At 42.9% G+C, this 26785-nt stretch overlaps 1 pseudogene; it reads left to right on the top strand.

The window, feature by feature from the left end:
• The first annotated feature begins 14425 nt into the window (after window positions 1-14425).
• LOC114895929 lies at window positions 14426-15286 on the top strand (annotated as a pseudogene).
• Window positions 15287-26785: the final 11499 nt, after the last annotated feature.

Raw genomic sequence — 26785 nt, 5'->3', positions numbered from 1 at the left:
CTGTGCCTCTGGGTCTGAAGCGGGGCAGAGTTGAGACGCAGGTGCACCCTTGGGTGGGATGCCATCAGGGCAGTGGGAGGTGGCAATGGGCACGGAGCACACCTGCAGTTACTGTTAGGGTTAAGGTTATGTCCATCACCATGCGTTTAACAGAAACCTGGCATCCAGCAAAGAAAGGGTACTGTGCGTAAAATAGACAACTGAGGGGAACATACCGTATGGCACAGGGAGCTCTACTCAATGCACCGTGGTGACCTCAATGGGAGGGAAACCCAAAAGGGAGGGGATTTCTGTATGTGTATGGCTGATTCTCCTTGCTGTGCAGTAGAAGCTAACACAACATTGTAAAGCAACTACACTCCAATAAAAATTAATAAAAAGTAAAGAAATAAAATAACTAGGAAAACAGCAAGAACAACAACAAAAAACAAACAAAAAAGAAAGGGTGCTGGTGAACCCACCCGATTCCCCAGGACTGGCTCCGCAGTTGGAATTCTAACCGGCTCCCTTGGGCAGGAACCTTCCAGGGTCTGAGTGTGTGTACCACATGACAGTCATGTGACTTCCTGCACTAATGATGACATACTTGATTTATAGCAATTGATTGGAGAAGTGTCCACTGATCTCTGAGCTGGCGGCCTCGGCCCTGTCGGTTGGTTATCAGCGTGTCCTGGGTTGTTCTTCTGTGGTTCCACATAAAGAGCTGTGTCAGGCCCGTGACACCAGGGGAACATGGTAAGTCCTCCCATATCCCTCACAAACACACACCTGCACGTTTCTGAGCTCACAGTACTTACCTTTAGCCAGTCCATTTTTTAAAATAGCTTTAATACAGTTTCACCATTTCCCTAGGAATTTTGATGACAGACAGAGGTCATGTTTTTACAAAGAAAGTACTTTGCTGTATGATAACCCACATCCATGCATCCTCTTAGTCAGCAGTATTGGTACTTCGCTGACAACTAGCACTTTTCCTCAAGGAGGCACTTTATTTACATCCTGCTGTGTTAACACAGCAGGAAGTTTCCAGGGCAAAACTTGGGTGTGGAGGGGCCACGGAGTGTCCTTGTGTGGCTTGTGGTCCCTGGACTTTCAGTCAGTTCCCCCAGAGCTGGCCCGGCCCTGGGGAAGGGCCTGCGCCAACCAGACTCACAGAAGCAGGGCCTCCATTGTCAATCTCCTGGGAATTCTTGGCTGGTGGGAGTGCGTTACCACAAGTTGGAGGGAGGGCAGAGCCCCTGCTGGTCCCAGAAAGGCAGCATCGGTCCTGCATCGGCAGGATGCAGGAAGTCCTTTCTGGGTGGAGCAGATGCTCCCAGAGGGGTCTCCCCCCAGGGACGCCAGAGACGAGCCCAGACCTGGCTTTTGGGTGAGTCTTGGCTCTAGCGTTGGCATCCACCCTCCCAGAGTCCCCAGGAAGCCCCCTCGGGGTAGAGCCACTTCCTCCAGTCACAGGGTGGAGGTCGATCCCTCGCGAAAGTCATGGTCTTTCTCCCAGGATTGCCTCCCTTCTGTGGACCTGGGACCCGACCCTGGAAACTCCTATGTGGTATCAGGCTCTTCCTCTAAAGGGCCCCAGCCTGGGGTCTCCCTGGGAGGGATGAAGGGACTCAGGTGCTGAGCTGTCTGTCCTTGCTCCACACCTGTCCTCACGCTCAGATTGTGACTGTGACTGACTGCAACCCAGTGTTTGTTACCAGTCACCAGGAATTGGAGGGATGGTGGCCATTCAGGACAAAGAGGCAAGAAGGAGGGCTGGCTGTGGAACTCACGCCCAGCACACTGGTCAGTAGGACAACTTTCCTGCCACTGACTCTCTCTTATCGACCCCCCCCAAACATAAGGGCTCCCAGATAGAAGGCAGAGGACGCAAGCGGGTGGGTGAGAGCCGAGGCCCAGGGTGCCCACCCCAGTGAAGACCTTGGGGGTGGGGTGCGGTGAGCCTACATCGGAGGTGAGTGTGAGAACCAGCTCCTCAGCCTCTGCCCACGCGGATTCTCCCACAGGGTGGTCCCCAGAGCCTCCAACGGGACAGGGAGCATTGCCTGCTGACGACATTTAGATTAAACGGGGCATTCTGTGTCTGGCTTCCGCTCTCTCTGTTGTGCAGTGAGATTCACCCAGGTTATATTTAGCATGCTCACTTTTCACTTCTGTATAATATTCTACCAAATAAACAGACTAAAATTTATTTCTCCGAACCTAGGGTTGTCTCTGCTCAGGATTCTGAATGACGCTGCAACGAACGTGCCTGCGCAGGTCTTTGGCATGTACGTGCATGTAGCTCTGTGGGGTGCACTTAGGAGCAGACGTTCCAGCTTTACCAGCGCTGACCAGCTTGCAGTTCTTGAGACTTTCAGTGGCTCATGTATTTTCAATGCTTGGTACTACCAGTCTCTAATTTTAGCCTTACTGGTGGGTATGTAGCGATATCTCCTATAATTTAATTTACACAGATTTTCCAAACTTTATTCCTTAAATATATTTGCTCTCCTGTTTTCACTTTTATTTCCTCTGACTCTCATTAGGTGTATGTTAGATATTCTCCTCCTGTTTATCATGCCTTCTACTTATTTCTCATATTTCAACTCTACCTATAATTCTGTTTTCTTTCTGGGTGATATTTACAGAAGTAGCTTCTGGCCTACTGTATTTTTTGAACTATGTCTACAATGTCATTTAAAGTAACCCACAGAATTTTTCATTTAAAATATGTGTTTATATGTGTATGTGTGTATATATATGTATGTGTGTGTGCATTTTAGAGGTTCTATTTAATTCTTCCCCAAATCTACCTGTTAATTTTTCATTGTCTTCAGTTTCTTCCTTATATTTTTAATTTTACTGTATTTTCTTTAAGCAGTTTACACATACTTGTTTTATATTCTCCGTATAATAATTTCAATGTCTGCAGTCCTTGGGTGTCTAATTTTGCTATTTTTTTCCTGCAGACTGTTGCTTTTTTCCCTGTCTTTTGTAATTATAGACCTCAAGTTCTTAATCAGCTGATCTTAGTGGAAATTAAGGGTCTACATTGTGTATATGCCCCCCAGAGAAAATTACTGTCTTTTTTTTTTTTTTTTCTGCGGTAAGCGGGCTTCTCACTGTTGTGGCCTCTCCTGTTGCGGAGCACAGGCTCCAGATGTGCAGGCTCAGCGGCCATGTCTCACAGGCCCAGCCGCTCCATGGCATGTGGGATCTTCCCGGACCGGGGCACAAACCCGTGTCCCTTGCATTGGCAGGCGATTCTCAACCACTGAGCCACCAGGGAAGCCCGAAAATTATTGTCTTTAAGGGGCCACTTTAATTTCTTGGCTGGGGGTTTACAGCATCTGTGTTGCCCAATGTGGTAGCTACTAGCCAAATGTGGCCACTTAAATCAAAATTAATTAAAAGTTAATAAAATAAAATTAATTTCTAATTTGTACAAGCTACATGTCAAGTGCTCGATAATCACACATGGCAAATATATTTCCATCATTGCAGAAAGTTCTATTTGAAAGTTGGGTACTGGTTCATAGAGATTTATTTAAATGTGACCCCCAAATCAACAGGCAGTACTGTTGTGACACTTCTTAAGCAAATGATGTGTTTTCCCCATGGAAGGGGAACTATTCAGCCCTTCATGTAACTTATATATACGCCAGGGGATTTATTCCAAATGCTCACTTTCTTTGGCTGAAGACTTGTCTCCTTTCAACTGACTAGTTTGTGAAACCCAAGGCTTTAGGTTTCTGGTTGGGTGAAAATTGCACCCAGAGAAGCCAAAAATTCAGTTCTACCTCTTCTGTGTTAGTTCTTGACCTCTGGGGATCCCCTGTGCAATATCTTTGAGCTTAACTAAGCATTTAAAAATTTTTGGTTGTAATTCATCTAGTGTTTCAAAGTATTTTGCAGGACGGTATATATGTTTTTTCAGAAAAACAAATTCTGTACTGATCCCCAGCTCAGCATGTGTTCAGAATGAAGGTCTTCCCGCTCAGAAGCACTTCCTACCCTCAGGATGCAGCCCCCACGTCTTCTGCATCCCTGCATCGCTCCTCCTTAGTGCCCGGTCCCTGCCGCCATCAGTCCTTGCCTTTCACTTAGCCTGTGAGCTTCTGAAGAGCAGCAACTGTGCCTTTTTCGTCCCAGTTTCACCACCTGGCACTAGCCCAGCCCAGAATGGAACCAATTCAAGTCCTTAATTTTAGCACTTGAAATATTTTCTGTTGAAGAATATCTCACTTGGGAGATCTTTTGCATGAATGTAAAGAATCTACACTACGTTGAAAATACCAAGGGGATGGCCATCCTGCTACATCTGTCGTGTTTCCCAAGGTGATAAAGCTCTTTAAGAGTTTACAATCTAGGAAATCGCCCCCAGATTTGAAAGAGCATAAGTCAATAGGGCATTAAGTTTTCATATGAAGATTTGTGATTGGAAGACAAACGGTCAACCAATAGCCGTAAGACAGCTGAGGACGGCCATCCCTGCTGTTTCTCAAGCAGCGGTTAATTACCCAACCCTGAGCGAAGCTACTGTGTTTTGCTTTGTGAATCTGCTTAACAGCAATGTCTCAGCACAGAAAATCTTCTTAGCTCTACTTTTAATATTTTCCTTGTTTTTTATTTTTTATAAAGAATCTGTAAAACATTTGCCGATGTTTATGGCAACACAAAGCAAACATCTATGGCTGGTCACTCAGTGTGATTTCTTTGTTGAGGAGCCATTCACTGATCTTCAGGGTCTGTTACTAACGCTAGGGTTCCTTTCATGGGAGTGAGTTTGTACAGAATGTTCCTGTCGATGTTTTAAAAACCCTTGCCCAAACTGCTGGAGTCTGGTTACTCAGCTTGTGTTCAAATGTGATGCCTATAGGAAGATGAGACCCTTTGATGAACACGGCACATTGGTGAGAATTTCACCTGGAAGCATATCCTGGGATCATCACTTGAACATTTCACCCAGGACAGACACACATTTATTTTAAACTTTTTATTTTCTTTCTTGGAAATTGGCCAAGTGAGCAGAATTGTCTAACATTGAGTCATTCCTTTAAATGGTCAAAAATGGAATGCCTTTGGTTAAAGAAGGAAAATTTTCAAAATTTTATTTTAATAATTATAGCAGCAAATGGCCAACTTGGAGCTAGAAAGAATGTCCAGGGGTCTTTCACTGTAAACTGGCAACTTGAGACGTTGAATGTAGACCCTGGGCACCATGCACCCTGCAGCACAGTGGGAAGGGCCCGGGTTGGGTGAGACATGCCTGGGTTACATATTAACAGGTGGCTTCTTAGGTGTCTGGTGTTCAGGACATTACCGCTGAGGATCAGTTGTGTCATCTTTAAATTGGAGACAACCTTTCCTTTGATGATATCATTTTGAGGAGTAGATGAGATGAAGAGTATAAAATATCTGGCACATATATGTGCCAATGATATAATCACATCATTGAATAATTCAATAATCATTCAATAATAGTTTCTTCCACTTCCACATAGGTAGTTTTCTACAAATGGGAGCTAAATAACATGCTTTGGGTTATGGTTGCATATTGCATAGCTTTTTTGCATTAAAATAAAATGTCAATATGGAAAAAGAGTATAATATACCACTATTTCTTTAAAAAAGGATACAAATACATATATCTCTCCTTATAATAAGCTAGAGAACTTTAAAACTGTTGAACTATAGGAGAGGTGGTAATAGGGTATTGGATACATGATTTTTTTAATCTTAAAACAGGAGCCAGACTTCTTTGAATATAACTTCGCTTGTACATTTGACTCTGGAGTCATAAAAATTGTGTACATAAGCATGGAATGCAAATAAGTTTTAAAGCTCAGTTTCAAAAAATCCAAACACAAAGAAACAAATGAATTTTAACGTGTATACAGTTGGTGACATAACCACACAGAGAAAAACGTTAAAGTGACTCTAAAACACAGGATATTGTACATTTTTTGTAAAGTATATATTAAGGATAAAAACCATAAAAAGCTAATACTTTTTTGTTGTAATCATATTGTAGAATAGGCATGTTAACATTTTTATTCTAAGAATTTTGAGTGTGGTATTGTGGGATAAGGAAAATTAGTAATTATATATTATTTCATCCTGTCATTTACAGAATTATTTAGAACCAAGTTTCTTGGAACAGGATAAAGAAAGCACAGATGTAAGATATAAAAGGTTTAGTACAAACCCAGAATTACGAATGTAATTGGCTACATCAGAATGAACTCATTATGTATTTTATATTTCAAAAAAAGAGCCCCTAATCTTGTCCACTGAAATGGCCTAAAAATAATGGCTAGTGGTCATGAGCACCTCTAGTGTCCAAATTCAGGTCCTGATATATTATTTCCCACCAGAAGGAGTCAGGCTTCTTGAAGAAATGCTGTATTTAGACCTGGATAAGAAACATATAAGATAAGCCTGGACCATTGGACCTTGCACGTAGCAAAGAGGCTGTCCCAGACAGCTAGGATGGCATCAAAAGATCACAGAGGTCAGCCTGACCCATGCATTGGTGCCCAGTGAGGATGCTAATGAACTAAATCATTATTTTGAAAAATGATAAAAACATAAAGAACTTGGCATTTATCTTTCCTTTCCTGTAATAAGTCAACCCATCACAGACCAGGGAGATTTACTTTGTGGGAGTATGTTGGCTAATGCATGAAGAAGGATTGGGAAAATATGATTATTTTGTAAATACTAATGAATGAATTAATCTAGACATTAACCATCAGTGGTTGCTTACATCACAAAAAGTGGTAGCTAGACACTTTGTGCCTCCTTTGGATAAAAGTAATCCATCTTGTATAATGCAAACTTTCCCAAAGTAAAGAGAATCAAAATAGGACCTTATCAAGCCTCTATATTCAATTGTCAATTTATAGGAAGGAAAGAGGACAGGGAGTCTGTTAAGAGTACCAGAGTATACAATCACCAAAGGTCAGACTGTGAAAAACGCTCGAAGACAAACAATCCAGTTTCTTCAACCATGTGGAAAAATGAAAAAGGTGAATGTGGAACCTATAGAAATAAAAGGGATTTAAGAGATGTATCAGCTGATCACAGTAAGTGAATCTTGTTCAGATCCTAATTTAATCACTATTTTAAAAAGTGACACGAGACATGAAAATTTGAACACTGACAGAATATTTGAAAATAACAATTGCTAATTTTCAAGGTATGACAATATTTTGGTTAATTTTTTAAATAGACCTTGTATTTTAGGAATGCATACTATACTATTTACGGATGAAATTCTATGATGAGATTTCCTGCAAGATAATGTTGATGGAGTCAGGTTGGCGGAGTAGGTAGTAGATGAAAGATAGTTAATATGCCATGATTAGAAATAAGCCTTTTTCTTGAGATCACACTCTATACAGTATCTAGTTTCACTTCCCAAATATTGTAAATGATGGAAAACTATAAATGATATCTTCAGAAGTCACTATACATAAAATGATAAAAATTACCTCACCTGGGCTTCCCTGGTGGCGCAGTGGTTGAGAGTCCGCCTGCCGATGCAGGGGACACGGGTTCGCGCCCCGGTCCGGGAAGATCCCACATGCAGCGGAGCAGCTGGGCCCGTGAGCCGTGGCCGCTGAGCCTGCGCATCCGGAGCCTGTGCTCCGCAACGGGAGAGGCCACAACAGTGAGAGGCCCGCATACCGGAAAAAAAAAAAATTACCTGACCTGGAAGGTAGTGTAACCAAATCTGAAAACTTTTTCCTGGGATTCTGATAAAGATGGATGCACATAGTAGGAGTGGGTAGACCTCACTGACACCCTCGGGATGCAGTGGGGAACCTAGGAATGCCACATTTGATGTAGAGCTAGTGTAGACCAGCTCCAGTAGAGCCCCAGATGAGCCACAACAGCATCAGACTCATCAACCAGTTAGTCAACTACTTGCTAAAACATAACTCAGCACATTTCTTTAGTGGTGAAAAACTTTATATTTAGAACTAACCAGCCCAACTCTGTTTAGAAGATCCTACTTTTGTTGGCAGCATCAAAGCATTGTAGTCAGGAGCCCGTTGCACACATGGCTTCTTCTCCTCATCAGGCCTCCTCAGCTGTTGACCTTGGCCACACAAATGCCATAGACCTTTTCCACAGCCTGCTTGTCCTGCCTGCTGGCTTTGACCTCTACAATCAAGGGTGACCTTGAGGAAGGCATAGTGGTCAAGCTCGTTTCTCCAAGCTTGTCCTTGAGGGCCTCTTCCAAGGGCATTTGGACCACTTTCAGGGTTATAGTGTCTTGGGCCATTGGAAGGTGCGTGACAAGTGAATCTTTTTTTTTTTTTAATTATTTATTTACGTTTGGCTGCGTTGGGTCTTTGTTGCTGCGCTCGGGCTTTCTCTAGCTGCAGCGAGCGGGGGCTACTCTTCATTACCGTACATGGGCTTCTCATTGCGGTGGCTTCTCTTGTTGTGGAGAACGGGCTCTAGGCAGGTGGGCTTCAGTAGTCGTGGCACGCGGGCTCGGTAGTTGTGGTGCGTGGGCTTAGTTGCTCCGCGGCTTGTGGGATCTTTCTGGACCAGGGCTCGGACTCATGTCCCCTGCATTGGCAGGTGGATTCTTAACCACTGTGGCACCAGGGAATTCCGCAAGTGAATCTTTTCCCTGTGGCTGTGACACCTTTCCACACTGCTTTCTTGGCTTTCGAGCCTTTGCTTTGGCTTCAGCTTTGGAGAGTGCAGGGGACGAGAGAAGTAAAGAAAGTGGGAGTGCAGGACTCAGAAATCTGTAACTTCTGACCTCACAACCCAAAGCAAGTGCCTCATGTCACATGTGCCTCAGTGGCTGCTTTGAAAAACTCAATACTCTTAAAAGAAGAAAAAATGACCCAGTCTTTTAACCAACCAACATTCACCATGTCCTTAATCGAACCAAATGGATAAACAGTTTTTAAAAATCACTAGTTAGGCACAGAATCAGGAAAATGTGGTCTATAAAGAGGATAGAAAAAAAAGTAAATAGAAACATACCCCCAAGTGGCACATACGTTAGCTTGACAGAAAGGAACTTTAAAAGAGCTACTATAAACACGCTCATAGATTTAAAGTAAGGATGTACATGTTGAGTAAACAGAAGGGACCTGGGTAGAGAAAGGGAAACCGTGAAAAAGAGCCAAATGGAAACTCTAGAGCTAAAAAAGTATCTGAAATTAGCAGAGAGCTTAAGAGAAGATTGAACATGTAGAATAAAAGATCAGTAAAACTTAAAGACATGTCAACAGAAACTCAAAATTGAAGCTGCATGGCCGCTAAAACTCCAACAGAAACACCTGTTTTCCTGGTGGAGGACCCACAGATGGAGCCTGTGGGGCTGTGGATAGGAATCCAGGAGAGGCGACACTTGTGAAAGGGGCCATTTATTCTGTGTGTGGTCCATGCCAGTCTCAGCCTGACCTCCGAAGCATGTCTGTGTGGGGCAGACCCAGTTCAGCATAGCAAGGGTTTAGAGAATTAAATTTGATTTGAAAAAGTGCTCATGATAGGTGAGAAAGAACTTACAGTCTGAATTTAACCAGGTGGTCAACCTGCTAGAACAAAACCAACAACAGTGTCCAGAAGATTAAAGTATAACCAAGAGACTATGCCAAAAAATGTGACGAGACAATGTCCAGCATACAATCGAAATTTACTGAATATACAAAGAACAAGAAATGTGACCCAGTCTCAAGAGAAAACACAATTAAAAGAAGCCAACCCTGAGATGACTCAAATGTTGGAATTAGGGAAGATGGCAAACCAGCTGTTATAACTGTGCTCTTCGAATTAAAAGGAAAAATAAAACACTTAAAATGAATGGAAATATAGGAATTATTAGTTGATAAGCAGAAATAACTTTTAAAATATGTATCAGATAGAAATTTTAGAACTGAAAATACAATCTGTAAAAACAATTACTGAATGATCTCACTAGCAGAATGGAGGTGACAAAAGAAAGAGTGAGCTTGAATAGAGATAACTGAAATGGACCAATCTGAAGAAAGAGAAAGAAGAGATTTTTAAAAATATGACAGAGCCTGGGACTTGTGGACCAATATCGGATAGTCTAACAAATGGTAATTAGAATCCCAGAAAGAGAGGATAAAGAGGTTGGGAGATGTACTAACCTCCTAGGGCTTCTGCAATGAAATACCACCAAGTGGGTGCCTTAAGAAACAGAAATTTATTTTATCCCACTTCTTGAGTCTGGAAGGTGTTGGAATAGAGGAAATAAAATTGTCATTTTTGCATATGGCATAATCATGTGCACATAAAACTCAAAATAGTCTATAATCTATAAATACACTACTAGAATTAATAATAAGCAAACTTACTAAAACTTTGGATATAAACATAATTTTTCAAAAATAAGTTGTATTTCTATATACAAATAAATTTTAAAAATGGGTATTTAAAAGTGATACCTTTTATAAATAAATAAATGAGGGACAAAGGACAAATCATTTTTACAGAAGAATTTCAAATACTACCAGCAGATACCTCCCCCTTTCTAGGAATTGCTAAAATGACAAACTTTGGTTTTGTTGGACCAATTGCTTCAATGAATAGAATGTGTGTGTAAACATATATTCATATAAATGTTCTATTATTTGCTCTAAAAGGATACCTAGTCTTCTATTTCTAAGAGGGCTGTGCTTGGCACTTTTCTTATTTAATAAATCAGCACATTTCTGATTGAAAAGGTGTCTGATTACTAGGCATTAGATGTTGTAAGAAGAAAAAATGAAATAAACCAACCATCTCTTATTTATGAAAATTCAATCATTGTTTTTTTCTATATGACTTTTGAAACATAATACCATTATTTTACATTAAAAATGAGAGATATAATGCATTGGTTAAAAATACATAGAAAAGTAGATACATAAGTACACACACACACACACACACACACACACACACACAGCTGGTGTTGATATCGCTATGATTCATCAGAAAATTAAGTCGTTCTCAATGTGACTTAATAAGGGTTTTAGCAAGTGTAGGCATCCTGTCTTTGCTGTGGTTTTTACCTGAGAACATGCCTTTTCCATTTCTGGCATCACTGCTACATACACGGTTCCCGTTGAACAAATAAGCAGATGGTGAGTGATACAGGGCCCAATAGCTCCTATCTGTTTCCATTAGGAAACATGTTTTAATTAGACTCAGATTTTAATCCAATCTCTTTTCCTTGATGTTCCTGCTCTACTCTGAGGCAAAATGCGGCAGAAAGTATTTATAATAAAGTTGAATAATTTGAAAGCTTGATCTTTAAGCACGGAAAGTGAAATTAGCTGTGGCCTGAGAAGACTTGGGTCTTTGATGTCGATGTTCTGGAATTCAGTTTGTTGATTTGTCAGATGTTTCAAATAGAATAGCATAGAATAGAATAGAATAAAATAATAAAATAAAATAAAATATTGAGACCCTTGTTTCAGATTTGAAGATGAGATCAAGCAAACCTGGGATGGAAGCAAACCTGGAGAGTCTGTTGTTCAGCAGCTCACTAGTGTCATAGATGGCCCATCTGGTGATCACATCCAGTGATTACAGGACACACTGACACCTGAACCCATCCCGGAACTTCCCACAGGAGCCTTGCTGGTACCTGGGAGTCTGTGTGCATGACAATAAATTCTAATGGAGACCATGAACATCCCAACCCTACATTCTTAGGTGAGGGATGCCAAGGAACGTGGCTGAGCTAACAGAACACATAGACAGCTGTAAACATGCACAGAGAGTATTTGAGAATTTATTACGGCACGTAACCCCCAGACTGCCCTGAGACTGGTGCTGTCACCATCCCCGGAGAAAGCTGGCCGTTGAGGTCTGAGCACCACTCACAGGGCTGCAGGAGGGAGTCCATGGCGACTTCCTGTATGCACCTCCCATTCTTTCTGTAAACTAAAATTGTTCAAAACAGAAAGTTTCTTTTTTTAAAATTAATTTTGTTGGAGTATAGTTGCTTTACAGTGTTGTGTTTGTTTCTACTATACAGCAAAATGAATCAGCTATACAAATACATACATATACATACATCAGCTATGCATCCCCTCTTTTTTGGATTTCCTTCCCATTTAGGTCACCAAAGAGCCATGGATGGACCTAGAGTCTGTCATACAGAGTGAAGTAAGTCAGAAAGAGAAAAACAAATATCGTATATTAATGCATATATGTGGAATCTAGAAAAATGGTGCAGATGAATTGATTTGCAAAGCAGAAATAGAGACACAGATGTAGAGAAAGTTTATTTTTTAAAAAATAAGTTCTGGAATTTATTATCCAAGTTATTAAAAGCAACTCTTTAAAATACATCAGATGTCAAACCACAGCTTAGTGAGCAGAGAAGTAGAAGTAGGGTGAGGGCCTTGGTTAAGAACTAGTGTTCACTTTGTCTGAAATGCGCTCTTGTGTACATTTCAGCCCAGATTTACGTGACCAGTGTTCTTGTGGACGTTCTGCTGTTGGGTCGCCATTATCAAAACCTCTGTCAGTGTACAGAGAGTGTTCAAAAACAGTCTAAACCTAACTATTTTTATCCTGCTCTAAAGTTGCACAAGTAAGCCTCCCTCGTATTTATCCATGTGAATGAACTAGGCTGCAGAATGAACAAAGGTAGTGTGTCTGTAATCTCTCCCAGGCAAATTGTAGCGGTTTAACAGAACGCCAATATTGAACTCATTAATCAAGTACGATTAAGAAATTCTTAGCTTCTTTTGATAAGACAGTTTTATCCATTGCACTTTAACAGCCACTCACCATTGCCCCCGTGGCTGAATCTTAAACAGCATGAGGGCGTTTCTCTTTCAAGTGCGATGCGCTACCTGACTGCTCCTGGGTGTATCTTCATGAGGGATTGGGTATGTTTTATAAAATTAAGGTATTTGACTTCATCTATAGGATGTTTCGTATTGTGAGCCTGACTAAGCATGTTGCAAGCATATCATCAACTTTAATAGATTTTCTTTCTTTTTAATTAATTTTTTTGAATTTTATTTTTTATACAATAGGTTCTTATTACTTGTCTATTTTATACATATTAGTGGATATATGTCAATCCCAATCTCCCAATTAATTTTTATTTTATATTGGGATACAGTTAATTTACAATGTTGTGCTGGTTTCAGGGTTACAACAAAATTACATTTTCTATAGTTAACTAATCATGTGTTTTAGTCGTAAGAGTTATGATTTGTTTAGTGTAAATATATAGGCACAGGAAATATATAGCTTTTAAAAATACAGTATTGCTCACCTCAAACTCCATGATAACAATGAGAAAGATTATGCCTGCTTTACTCATGATTCTGTCCCAGGGCCTGACTCAGCAGATCCCAGTAAGTACTTGTTGAATAGAGAATGAGTGACATATAAAAGCAGTCACCTGGGATGATGAAACTCCATAATAAGACACAGTGTGTGCTCGCTCCCTTGTTATTGTCCGACTTACAGGTACGCTGTGTAAGGTAAGAACTATTCTATTACTAGTGATGGAGCAAACGACAGCTACTATGAGGGCAAAAATGGGGGGCGGATTTACAGAGTCACATGGACCCAAAAACATTGAAAAGTGTCCATTTTAATCAGCTGTGTTATTTTAGGAATTTATCCATTTCATCTAAATATTCAAATTTATTAAACCATAAATTGTCTATACCAGTGATTTAGACATTTGTTGCTTTTCCTTCCTGGTAGAGGTAATTTTGTCCTTCTTTCTTTTTCTCTCATTCTGTGTTTTGGGGGCTTTACATTTTTGTTGTTGCTGTTTAGTCTTTTCAGAGTAAGAGTTTCTGATTTTGTAGCTACTCTCTTGTGTGTGTTTTCTTTTCCATTTCATACTATTTGCTCTGATTTTAAAAATCTCCTTTCTTTTGCTGTTTTTTTAAAGTTTAGTTTGTTCTCTTTTTCTATAAAATTCTTCAATTGTATAGTTAAATCATTGAGTTTGTCGTTTTTCTTTCCTAAAATAAACTTTCCTAAAATTTACTTTCTAGCACAGCAGTAGCTACATCCCACAAATTTTCTTATACCAATTTCATTATCACCCAGTTTAAAATATTATGTTCTATTCTATTCTATTCCATTTTTATATTCTATTAATATAACTAACAGAATAATTAATAATACGGTCACTTTCACAGGTTCCAGGTAGACATGAACTTGGGGGGGTGGGTGGTGCCCTGCTCAACCCAGTACAATCTCCAAGTATTTGAGGATTTTCCAGGTATCTTGGTTAATTTTTCCTAGTTTGATTCCACTGTGGTCTGAGAGCATATTTTGTATGCTTTTTATTATTTTAAAATTGTTCAACTGTGGAGCAGAAAGCAGTGGCTCCTGGAGTGATGAGCCCCACCCCCCCACAGTGTAAAAGCAAGCAGTGTCATCTGGGGTGGCTGACTGCTGCCATTTACATGTTATGCACATTGGAATGAAGATTGTTAGTAAAACTCCTCAATGTGAATTTTTATCAAAGCGAATGGATCAGTTCAAAGCTCTTAAGAAACAGCTGAGTGGTAATAAAATTGTCACTCAAGAAATAGCTGGTTCTGTCCATTTGGAGAATTATGCTCTGAAATGTTTTTGTGTGCAGACAATGAAGATAGCGCCGGTTGTTTTCACAAGATCAAGTCCGTCTATCCTGCAAATCCTTAATAGCTGTCATGACAGTCTTTGGAGAACTCACTGATGACAGTGTGAAACATAGAAAATATGCAAGGTGGGGTGACATATATCCATACGTTTTTAAAGCATGGGGAGACGCCTCAAGGAAGACCTGTTAGAGTTGGAAAGATACTGATGTTGAAGAAAATGAAGGTGGGGCGGCCCTCTACCCACTTGACCCACTTGAATCAGAACCATCTTCATCTTCAACTGAGGACACAGAGAGCACGCCCCCAGGCAGCTGTTCCGGAACAGAGCCCTCTCGGTGCACACGCGCCGGCGGATACAGCGGCCGCAGTGCCTCACAGCACAGGTGAATCGGGTACTGTCCTACCTAGGCCACGGGTTCATCTGGCCGTTTATTCACAGTTTCCACGGCGGGGATACTGTTCTAACACCAGAGGACGTGGCTCGAGCTCAGATGCACTGCAGGCGTGCTGGCTGGCGGTGCACAGCAATGCGAACGTTCAGCCCTGCTGCGCAGAGCCTTCAGAGGCCCTCAAGTTACTGTCTGCAGGCAGAGAGTGAAGCCTTTGTACAGCAGAGCCGTGTAACTTCGGCCTGCGGAGCCAACGATCGGTTACTCAGTCTTCAGCCGATCGCAGCACAGTTCTAAGGAAGACTTCATTTCTGCTGACTCTGACAATGAAATCTGCGTGCAGACTCTGTTGATGCAGCTTCGATCAGTTTCCACTGCCATTAGTGGACCCAATAATCTCTGGGGATGTAGGGCTGCTGCAAGCTGGGTCCTAAAAATGCCCGCTGCACCCTGCTTCAAAAAAATGAGAGCACATACAAATTATATGTTGGGAATAAGCTTTGCACCTTAATTTGTATACATTAAGAGAATGTTTTCAAATTTATAATGTTCGGATGAACATACTATTACTTTGCTATAAAATCCTAAATTTAATTTGTAATAAAGATTGTTGAACTATTCTAGCTTACCAGCCGTTGGACTATTCATATTACAGGGTGAATATGAAAGAGATTATGTTAAACTTTGATTTATATTCATGTAAAACATAATTGTATTAAAAGTTTAAACTTTCATGGAAGGAAATTTAAAAAGACAAAGGGGTAGATTCACGTTTAGACTTAAGAATGCTGTTGGTTCTCAGCTGCTTCTTTTACCCACTGAAGCCTGAGGTGAATTACTTCGTAGGCGGTTTGACTGCATGTACCAGAGAGTGAACAGAGGACATTATAGTGACACCTGGAATCTTGGCGTTTTATGTTAGGTTCTCCTCTGATGCCATGTGGATTCCACAGAGCATGACTATGAATCGTGTAGATGATCATGAGTTTAGATTTTTAGCTGTTAATTTACACGTAATCATGGGAATTATGGACCTACTGTGTCACCTGCATTTGTGCAACGTAAAAATAAAAACAAGGATTCTTTTGTATATATAAAAAAATTCAATTGTGTTTTATGAGCCAAAATGTGGTTTATTTTGGTGAATGTTCCAGGTGAGTTGAGAAGAATGTATCTACAGTTATTGTTGGATAGAATACTCTATAAATGCCAATTAGATCAAGTTGATTAATAGTTTTGGTCAGGTCAAACCTCTCCTTTATGATTTTCTGTCTTCTTGATCTATCAGTTCCTGAAAGTGGAGAATTAAAGTCTCCAGTTATAATAGTGAGTCTCTCTATCTCTCCGTGCAATTCTATAAAGTGGAGAATTAAAGTCTCCAGTTATAATAGTGAGTCTCTCTATTTCCCCACATCCAATTCTATGAGTTTTTGCCACACATATTTTGCTGCTCTGTTGTTACATGCATACATTTTCAGCGTCGTATGTCTTCTTGGAAATTAACTCTTTTACCATGATTTAATGTCCTTTTTATCCTCAACAATTTTTCTTGTGAAGTTTTTTTTTTCTTTTAAATTTGTGTAGCTAATCCAGCTTTCTTTTGGATAGTGTTACCGTGGGTGTATCTTTCTCCATCCCTTTATTTTTAATCTGTGAAAGTTTATGTTTCTAAAGTGGATTTCTTGTAGACAACATAATAGTTGAGTCTTGTTTTATCATCCACTCTTGAAAATTCTCTGTATTTTAACTGGCATATTTAGATCATTTGCATCTAAAGTGATAACTGATATAGTTGGATTAATATCTGCCATGTTTGTAACTATTTTCTATTCATTGTGCTTGTTTTTTTTTTTGTGGTACGCGGGCCTCTCACTGTTGCAGCCTCTCCCGTTGCGGAGCACAGGCTCCGGACGCGCAGGCTCAGTGGCCATGGCTCACGGGCCCAGCCGCTCCGTGGCATGTGGGATCTTCCCGGACCGGGGCACGAACCCGTGTCCCCTGAATCGGCAGGCAGACTCTCAACCACTGCACCACTAGGGAAGCCCTGTGCTTGTTTTTTATTTCTATTTTTTCTTCTACCTTTTCTGCCTTCTCTGGTTTTAATTGAGCACCTTATGATTTTATTTTATCTCCTCTCTTAGCATATTATTTATACATTTTTAATAAACATTTTTAGTTGTTGTCTTAGAGTTTGCAATATGAATTTTCAGTGGATGTAAGTCCACCTTCAAATACCACTTTCCTACTTCACAAATAATGTATGTACCTCATTATAAATTATTCCCAATATCTCCCTCCTGTCATTTATTCCCTTTATCCACATACTATTAATTCCCAATACATTGTTACTACCGTTATTTTAAACAAACTGCTTCTTTTAGATCAATTAAAATATGAAAAATAAAGGATTTCATTTTACCTTAATTTATTCTTCCTCCAATGCTCTTCCTTTTTCAGAAAGATCCAAATTTCTGACCTCTATCAATTCCTTCCTCCCTTAAAGAATGTATGTAAATTGTACTTCAACATATTTTATTAAAAAAATATTTATTTTATTTGGAACTCTTCTTGTTTTCATGTAAGGAAGCTTCACCTTAGAAATGGTGTTGACGTGAATGCAGAAACTATTTAAATTGTAAGAAATTCATGGGAGTGCATAATATACTTTTTCTGAGATTCTGATTCAGTCCACCTAATTTTAATTATTATCTTGCAATGAATAAATTAAAACCATATGATTTAGTCATGTTTGTAAAATGCTCTTATTTTGAATGTTTTGATTAATCATTTGGTAATAACCCCCCCCTTTTAAAGTTTAAATGTCAAACATGGATGTCAAATGAGTAATGTAAAAGGTCTGACATATACATTAGCCATATGTAATATTCGGAAACATCTTATTAGACTTTCCTCAGTGGGCTCCTGCCCTGAGAGGCTCAGGATGGTTTCAATTATCTGTTGAAGAGCTCAAGTCTATAGAATATTAAACTATGATGAAATGGAAAGAATATTTTCAGGCAGCTACAGACACAACCCTGCCTGTCGGGATGAAAGTCTGGGAATGAGTCATCTAGAAGGGGAGGTGTGATCACATTTCCTCTGTGAGGAGGCCGTGTCTGCAAGGCTGATTGCACAACTGGGACGGCCCACTCACCCCTGGCCTGAGAGGCCCTGGGTCACATGCTGGGTCAAGACCACTGGGCAGGGAAGCGCCACAGATGTCCTGGCAGGACAGACAGATCTCCCCAGCCACGTGGAGACTGCACCTCCTGGGGAATCCCTGGTGTGGCTATTTTTGCTTCTGAGAAGGCTGTCTACATCTGAAAGCGTTGCGTATACACTCCAGCTGGGGGGCTGCAACCAGCCCTACTCCTGGTGGACAATGCCTTCGAGTATCAGTGATGTCTGGAGACTGAGGATAGCGTCACTTTAATTCAAGCGTTTGGGAGTAAATGGCTTAAATAAGGTAGTGAAAGGTTGTGAAAAGTCAAGGAGCCCTAATCAAGATGGCACCATGATTTCATGCTTTCAATCCCCACCCCCAGCCCGAACAGTAAGGATTTAGAAAAAGTACATAATGAAACTGAGTGGAACAAAGGAAGCAGTCAGAGTCGGGCTCTTTTTCTTAATCAATATATATATTTTTGAAGTATAGTTGATTTGCAATGCGCTAATTTCTGCTGTACAGCAAAGTGATTCAGTTATTCTTTTTTTTAAATATTCTTTCCCATTATGGTTTATCATAGGATATTGAATATAGTTCCCTGTACTCTATAGAAGGACCTTGTTGTTTATCCATTCCATATATAGAAGCTTACATCTGCTGACCCCAACCTCCCACTCCATCCCTCCCCAGGCCCCTCCCTCTTGGCAAACACTAGTCTGTTCTCTAGGTCTGTGATTTTATTTCTGCTTCGTAGATGAGTTCATTTGTGTCATACTTTAGATTCCACATATAAGTGATATCATATGGTATCAGAGCCAGGCTTAGAACTTTCAAAATCAGACCTGGTCCCAGGAGAGGTCCCACTGCTGGTGAGAGGGTGACGCAGGACATGGGGACCCGGGACCCCCAGTATCAGGCTGCCCACAGGACCAGTGGGAAGGCAAGGGGTGAGTGAGGGGCACAGGTCACAGGTTTCCTACTGAAGGGACATCTTCCTTACTTTTGCATGTTCTTCCACCACCTCGTCTAAACATTTGCCCCCAAAGTCCAAATACTCTCAGCACCATCCTTGCTGCACTCCGTCGTCAGCAGTCACCCCAACACGTGACACGGCTAAGAATTCCCAGGACACCGCTCCCGGCAGTGAGTGCGAGAAGGGCCCTCTCGCCAGTCTCTGGGACCAGGCAGGTGTGCCCCAGAGGAATTAGCTGTGAACTGAGTTTCCAGGGATAAGAAAGTGGTAATAGGTGAATACACCTGGGAGACAGGACAGGAACTGTGGAGAGAAGAGATAGCACATGGAAGACACAGAGAGAGAAAGATCCTGGTGGATGTGCCCCCCGAGTGGTACCACTGAAGCACTGAAGACAAAGGTGGACGTGCTGCCTGGTGGCAGATCCCTAAATGCTTCCTAAGAAAGCCGGGGTTCACCTGCCGGCCAGTGAACAGCCGTTCCAGGTGTAAAGAATCAGAAGACAGCAGATCTACTTTGAATGAGGTCAGTTTTAGATTGATAAGTAAATTCTGGTTCTAGTGTGGGTGGGGCAGACTTGAAAATGTGAGATCATGAAAAGTCAGGATTGTAATGCCATCACCAGCTCCTGACCCCCACTCTTTACCTGTAGACGCCCTTATCACTCACACTCACCTGTAGATGCTCTCCATGCCTCATGGTCACCTGGCACCTGGGACGCTGACCAAGGCTCTCCTTGAAGGGCTAGTCTGTGACATGTGGTTCACACACAAGGTTGCAATTCTTTTGGTTCAAGAGTCTGAGCTTTGTGGGGAGACAGATCTGCCCTTGACAATGGTTTTATATCTCCCCAGCTGCGTGGTCTCCGTCATTGGGCTAATGTCTTGAAACTTCAGTCTTCTTATGTATAAAATTTGAATAATAACACTCAGTCCTTAGATTGCTGTGAGGGTTCAGTGTACAGTCCGTGGAAAGCGTTGACAGTGTTGAGGAGTTATCTGCGAGAGGGACGAGGGGCCCTGTTGGGGGAGCTCGGAGGACGAGGTCACAGGTCATCGGGGTCAGATGGCGACCTGAGAGACTCCTGCTGCCGAACCTGTCCCAGAAGATGCGAGGGGGCTTTGGGGGAGATGGAAACAGTGTCTTCTTTCTGAGGTGAATCCCAGGCACCAGGAAACTCTGGTTAAGGACATTTAGTTTGTGCCTAGAAACACGGGGCTCAGAAGAGAGTCTGGGTCTGGACCTGTGAATCTGGAAGAACATAAGTCAGGCTGAGGTCATGGGAACCCACCAGGTTTTGTAGGAGGAACAGGGAGTGGGGAGAGGAAGGGGCTGAGGATAGACCCTGGGGACCCGCACGCATGGCCTCTGGGGGCTGGACAGAAACCGGGGGTGGGGGGGACATGGGCCCCCAGGGTAAGGACACCCCCAGGGGCTGTTTCGTCAGCACACAGCCCTCAGATCCGAGTCCACCGCCCGCCTCTGGTACCCGCTCCTCGGAATTCAATGGGATTCAGCCGACTGTGGTGAATTAGCTGTTCTTGTGATTGTTTTGGAACTCAGCAGAGTCTATTAGGCTCGTAGTTAGAGGCACATCCTCATTTGGCCTGCAAAATCCAAACCCATCTCACCACTGGCCGTTCAGTTGTATTTGTGTTTTTGTTTGTTTGTTTGGATTTTTAGAATTTTATTTTATTTTTTATACAGCAGGCTCTTATTAGTTATCCATTTTATACATATTAGTGTATATATGTGAATCCCGATCTCCCAATTCAGTTGTATTTGTTTTCTACTTTAGGTATTGGAGGAAAGAGCTGTGATTATGTGAATTGAGTACCCAGCTTGCAGCTTGATAAAATTAGCAGCCCCGTCATTCTGTTGTCACTTAATCGGTGTGCTTTGCTCTTCTCTTGCCCATTTTCCTTTCTTTTTTCTATCACAGCCCAGTAATCTGAGAATCGTGAGAAGAAGCTGTTTAAAAGTCACCCAGCTTTTGCATGGTTTGAATCAAATAAACAGTGCTGTCCAGATGGGGAAACTAACATCTTGAAAACTGAAGGATCTCATCCATCTTCTAGAAAAGGCGAGTCACCTCTGGGGCTGTCAAGGTGAAGAGCCGCAGTGAAGTTGCTGGGAGGAAACAGAAGTCCATCCTTTCTGGTCCCATAAAGACGGTGCTCTCTGTGAGAATTCCTATTACCAAAGTCCACGAGTCCACGTGCACTGCCCACATCTGGTTCATGAGGTGGCTCCCTCCGAGCTGGAGCACGGGAGGCAGCCCTTCATCTGCCACTTGATGTCACATGGATGTCCCTCAGCAACAGAGGAGGGGTGGGAGCTGGGGGTGTGTCCAATCACAGATTACGCACGGCGGTGTGACGACGCAGGTACGTGTGTGCAGACATGTGCGTGTACAGACGTATGAACATACAGACACACACGTATGCCCATGCACCATGCTAGCATCACAAAGCCTGGTATCAAAATGGCAGCCCTGACTGATAGAACTATTGCCTAATCTTTCTGCATCTCATCCTCCTAAATTTTACAATAATTGTAAACTGGTCTCTAAAGCGTTTCCTAGCCCTGCCTGGAAATGGCACACAGCTCACGGCTCCCACCCTGCCTCCCACTGCCAGGCCCTCTTCCCCACCCTCACGCCGAGGAGGGCGGCCCCAGCCCCGCGTGTCCTGCTCGGCATGGCCTGTCTCCGTGGCTTTGCTCATGGGGTGCACAGCAGGCTCCTCCTTCCCTCAGGGCCTGGCCCCTCTTTGCCCCCTAGGAATCGTGCCTCCACAAGTGCTAGGTGCTGGCCTGACACGTGGTGTTTATGGTGACCTGGAGGCTGAGATGCCCAATTTCTGCTCCCTTCAGGGCCGAACTGCTTGATTTGGGGGACAGTCCGCAGAAACTGGCTGGGGTGCACATAAGGGTACTCGTCAATTACAAAGGTAAGAAAGGATGAGCATGGGATGGTCTATACTTCATTTTCCCATTTTGTGTACAATACACCTATTACTTACTTACAGTAGACTTACTATTGGGACACTTAACTGTGCTCATTTCGAACAGTTAATGCTCGGATATGGGACACGGTTTCCAATGTTCCACAGGCTGTAAAGGGAGCGTCTCTCCTGCACCTGTGCCTGCCCGCCCCCCTCAGAAGCAAGCTCTGTCCTGTGCATCTCCTGCACGATCCTGGAAATACCCAATCCCAGGTTACTTTTGCTTTTAAAGGCAGTGTGGTGAAGGATGCTTTAATTCAGGTAGCTGTTTCTGTGTCTTGGATTAAACAAATAACACAGGAAATAATCAAATATCAGGAAAGTTTATCTGATTCAGAATGAGGCTCCCAGATCCTAAGTTGGAACCTTGGAAGGAAGAATGGAAGTAGCCCCGTGTGACTCGGATGACACTGCCCTTGGCCCATCTTCCCAGAGCACGAAGCAGCCCACACTCAAGAAGCAGCTGCTCTGTGCTGGGCTGGATGCTAGGCCTTCAAAGAACATAAGCCTCCGTCACTCATGAGTTTGGAGTTTGTAGACCAGGAAAACAAACAAAAAGTGTTTCTTTTTTACAAAAGTTATTTGTATACCTTTTGAATAGGTCAGGTATGCTTTACTGCAAAATCATGGGATTTTTATTCTTATGTTGGTCTGTACCCTCTAGTCAAAAGAAAATTATAAAAACACACATGCCATACAAGAAAGTTATTGGGAGTAAAAACACTTGTTGTGGAAGGCTTTGTGGCATGCAGGTAAGTCAGGGGTGTTTCTAAAGGGTTATTTGCTATCGGGGTGACTTGGCCGGACAGGCAGTAGCACGAGGGCTGCTCGTTTTGAAGGAATGACACATGGAGATCAGTGAGCTGGAGGTGGGTTTAGTCCGCATGCGCCGTTGTTGCTTTGCAGGCTCAGAAACCCAAAGGCCAAGAAGAGCTGGTGTGGGAGGAGGGTGGGCAGGGAGGGGGCCGAGGGACCGCGTGGTGGCCTGTGCAGCTGCCCGTGGGATCCCGAGGGGACTCTGCCACGGGGCCACTCCCAGTCCAAGAATTCACTTCCCTTGGAAGCTAAACATGTTGAAACTGTGTTAAAGGTCTGAAATCAGATCATTAATGAACGACAGCTCTGTTCTGTGTTTATCTCGGTGGTGCCCTGAGTCACAGCCGTGTCAGAACTCCGATGAGTCACAATGTTATGAACAGGCATCGTCTGACTAGTTTTGCAAACCGAATTCGCATCCCTTAGCACCTTCTGCGTCCTCCTTCCCAGCGTTGCTCGGTGGGGTTCACATCTGTCTGTCCCTGTGTGCCCTCAGGCCCACGCGGTGCTGGGCATGCAGTGGACCAGCAGTGGGATGTGAGGCCAGGAAGTCACAAGTGGATGAGTGTCTAGAAAACCCCGGATCACGTCCTTACTAGTGGCATCAGTGACATTTTTGACAGCACTAGGTTTTAGTGGTGATGTGCAATGGAAATGTTCATTTTACAAAGTAGGATTAACTTATTTTGTGACATGTATACATATATCAAATCACCACATTGTACACTTTAAATATCTCATGGTTTTATTTCTCACTTATACCTCAGTAAAGCTGGAAAAAATACTCTCTTTTTGTAGCAAGGCTTCCATCAGATCCTCCACGTGAGGCTTAGGGCTCCAGACACTTAGCAGGTGATCATGCTTCTCTTCTTGAAAAGCAGGTGGAATCACAGTGGACATACGTCATCTCTGCATCCTTTCCCAGGAGATTGACCATGAAGGCTGTAGCTGAATCTCACTCTCCAATCTCTGGGCTGATTGCTCCCTACGTTTTTCTAGGAAGGAACAGGGAGAACCTTAGCTGTCTCTGCCTCAGGAAGTTAGAAGTTGTAACTGGCTTTAAAGATGCTAATGGAGCACGACTGGCTGATTGATGCCAAAGGCCCAGCGTCTCTGCCCCACGGGAGGAAAGTGGTCAGAACATGTTCTCTCTGTGAAGCGTTCCAATGTTTGTTCCCACTGAACTTGCCTCTGGCTGTTGCACACGTTCTCTGGAGCCTCCACCTCCCATGAGGAGGGGCCAGGCTTGGGGCTGCCTGGCCACAGAGGAACTCGCTCAGCAGGACCTGCTGGGATGGACGGGGATGAAAGGACAGCAGAGCCTGGCTGGCGGCTGCCTCCCGTTGGCCTGAAATGTCTCTCTCGCTGCACTTTGAAGAACCAGAGACCCAGGCAGAGCTGCTCTGATTCTGGCCGCTACGAAGACATGCATGAAACATCAATCTTTATCAGTGGCCTTTTGGAAAAGATGTGGCAGATGGTAGGACACAGCTTTGCCCTCAAGAAAATACAGGGAATCTGTCAAAGCTTATGTTGATCCAGTTCCATTCCCCGCACTCACCCTCCAGGACCTTCATACTTAAGTCTCTCCCTCTAGAAGGAAATTCAAGGACCCTGGCCTGGCCCGCCTTCCTCTCTGTGGCCAACGCCCCTGGTCCTGCAGCGTTCATGCCTTCTGTTCTTCGGGAATATAGTCCCCAGATAATTTTGTCAGATGTGATAGGCTACGTACAGCCCCAAAGATGTGCAGATTCAAATTCCTTAGAACCTGTGACTATTCCCTGATTTGGCAAAGAGACTTTGCAGGTAAGTGAATTAAGGGTCTTGAGATGGAGATTATCCTGGATTGTCCACATGGGCCCTAAAAGCCCCTGCAGTGTCCTTAAGGGGGAGGCAGAGGGATGTTTGACGGTACGGAAGCAGAAGGGGGGTGACCACTGGGCTGCTGGATGCGGGGAGGGGGAGGGGCTGGAGCCCGGTAGCCCGAGAAGTTAGAATAAGAAGGAGTGGGTTTCCCACAGTCCAGGAGGGAGGGCATAGTTTTGGTCCAGTACCTCTGGTTGTAGACTTCCAACCTCCAGAACGACACAAGATTGAATACGCGTTGTCTGAAGCCGCCCAGTCCATGGTCGTTTGTTACAGCAGCGCTGGGAGTTCATACAGGGACCAAGTGTCGGCCAAGAGCAAAGGCGATGGTTCTCAGCCCCTCTTGTAGCTCTTGGCCATCGTGCTGGGTTCGGATGGTGAGACACACCTGCAAGCGTGGTGCCAACCATCCCTGGAAAGTCTGCTTAAAGAAGGGGTCCGACTTCTCTGTTCTTCTTCCTGCCAACTATGCTGACATGTTCTCTGGACGCCAGCAGCCATCTGGGACCATGAGACAAATTTGGGAATGAAGTCTGCACACAGTGGGTCACCAAGACGAGATAAGCATGGCAGCAAACCTCCAGGTCTCAGGTAGGAGGAACAAATCCTCATTCGAGCCACACACCTTCTTATCCATCTCCTCCGAAGGGCCCTGTGGATCGATGTATGCCTCTGTTTCTTGCCCTCTAAAACTTTTAGCATAGCAGTATCATAAATTTATAAATAGGAAGAAAATCTGATTAGATTAATTTACAATAAGGTGTGGTTGACCAAGAAGTTTCTCGAAGTTTACATTTGAAGAATAAGCACGTTTTAAATCAAATGCCCCTCCCAGACTGTACATTTCCCATTTAGGATAAAATAGAAGGAGAAAAGAGCCAGGCTTCACCCCTGTGGACCCTCTCCATCTTTGTAGTTTCCACAGTGGTTGGAAGTTTGGAGCTGCAGAGCAATATTTCTTTTTTCTTTTTTTCGATGTTTGTAATTGCTATTTATTTTCATGTTCCCTCTTATTTTCTTTTCTCTAACGCATAGAAGACAGGAGTTTTCTATTTAGGTCTATGTTGAAACATCCTAATGTTGCTGTCAGCACAATATTTTATGGAAGCAAATGCAGTGATTTGACTGTCCTTCACTTGTGCATCTTAAAAACATAACAATGGTAAGATTCATAAAGTCTAAGATCATTGAATCGTATTTTCCCTTCTGTTTATGGAACAAAGCTTTCAATTGATTTTATGAGTTAGTTCCCAAATACTCTCTCTTTGTGAAGCAGTGGGGATGAGGTTACAATGCTGGTGTCCGCCCAGTGACCCAACACCTGTCCTTCTTGCCTATAGTGAAAGAAGATGAAAGCTGGCCCTTCGATGCTGGTGCGATGGAAAGTCTTTGGGAAATGCATCGACAATAAAAGCAACATTTAATTATGTACAGCTTATCACTGTATGTTGAATAAAGCTCTTGAGATGTTTGTGAAAACAGATTCTTGCACCTGGTTTTGTACCTTCCTGCCTTTAACTAGGCCAGGAAAAGACATATCTTTTTCCCTTTTCTCAGCTTCTTGGCAATGTCAGTTCCCGTTCCAGCCCAAATCTAGAAGTGCAGAGAGTGCTGATTGAGAATAGCTATTTGAAAAACCAGTATGTTTAATACCACACAGTGGGCTGGCTTGAACTTGGAGATGAATGTCCACCTCCAATCTTTGCATCAGAGCGGTTTCAGCAGGTTTCATTGCTGCCTTGCAGAAGGACGACTGCATTGTTGTCCCTCAGAAGGTCATGTAGCCCCCAGAGGAGGACATTTCCACATCAATGGAACCCTACAGCCAACTCAATAAGATCTCTCAGAAACAGGTTGAAGAGGATCAGTGTTTCCTAATCAGATTTGATATTTGAGTTTTCAATGGATTGAAGTTATTTAGATGTTTAAAATGAATACTGTTCTTCTGAGATTCTGTGTCTCTGAAGGAA

The sequence above is a fragment of the Monodon monoceros genome, unplaced genomic scaffold (assembly GCF_005190385.1).
Source record: "Monodon monoceros isolate NGI ecotype Baffin Bay Population unplaced genomic scaffold, NGI_Narwhal_1 Super_Scaffold_15, whole genome shotgun sequence".
Classification (NCBI taxonomy): Eukaryota; Metazoa; Chordata; class Mammalia; order Artiodactyla; family Monodontidae; genus Monodon; species Monodon monoceros.
Note: the sequence above shows the minus strand (reverse complement) of the source record. Positions and strands in the feature narration are given on the sequence as shown.